Below are 1,067 nucleotides of genomic sequence, written 5' to 3' on the forward strand. Positions count from 1 at the left end.
TGTCATGCAATCTCGTACACATGAGCACTTCATTATTGAGGTATAAGAAAGCATATCATGATTACACGCAGGCATATGAAGGCCTAATTCAGATGAGATCTGAGACGGGAATTAAGAGGCTTGCTGAGCAATCAACCTTGATTTTACTTTCCTCACTTTTGACAGTTAACAGCTGGCTGACAGTGAGGAGCCACTCACTAATTGACGGTATCCGACAATATTCAATCACAGCGAGAGGGCACTCAAAGCTTTTATCTAATCAGGTTCAACCCGTAGACGCCACTTCAGCTTTGTCTGCTAAAGCACAAGCGATTATGTGTCTTTTTATCTGAGAATGACAAACTGATGGTTTAAGGATTAATGCAGCCAATGTTCTTCTCAGTGTTTAAAGGAAAAAATGACTTATTTGAAATACAGGAAGACACAGTAGAAACTTATTACATCAAAAGTTGATTAAGCCGAACAAGTCATTTGTTCTGTAAGTTACAGAAACATTCCTGATTAATAACTTTACTAGGTATTTTGTTTTCACAGTACAAATAAAAATGACAGTTACGTTATTCTCCCCAATAAAATTACTAAAGCTTCTTGATCAAGAATGTCATTTTTAACTTTCAAAATTTTGTTAGTTGTACTTTTTGTTTCAACATTTGTTTTTTTAGTTAAATGAACTTATCTGGCTTTACAGTGTAAGAGCTCCACGCCTTGATCATCCGTTCAGACGTTATCACCAAATCATAATTCTGTTTCTGTAGGAGTTGCATTTTAATATAAACACTATCCCTGGCAGGCCTGGTGATATGAACTCAGTGGAAAATATGCGAGGTCTGGACTGTTTCAGCCGGGCCCTGGTTCCTGTTTGAACTTTTCAACTTCCCTGCAACGACTACCTCATCCACTGTTGACTTCTCTGGCATGTTTAAGGTGAATTTCATGCTAAGGATCACAGCAGTTTTTTTTCTCATCAGTTCCAAAGTTACAACCGTCTTTGGGTGTATTTAGCTATATTTCAATCACACTATGCTGACTACAAAGTAGAGAAATAATTAAAGGGACACTTCACCCAT

The sequence above is a fragment of the Morone saxatilis genome, unplaced genomic scaffold (assembly GCF_004916995.1).
Source record: "Morone saxatilis isolate NCDOM2014 unplaced genomic scaffold, NCSU_SB_2.0 Contig5, whole genome shotgun sequence".
Classification (NCBI taxonomy): Eukaryota; Metazoa; Chordata; class Actinopteri; family Moronidae; genus Morone; species Morone saxatilis.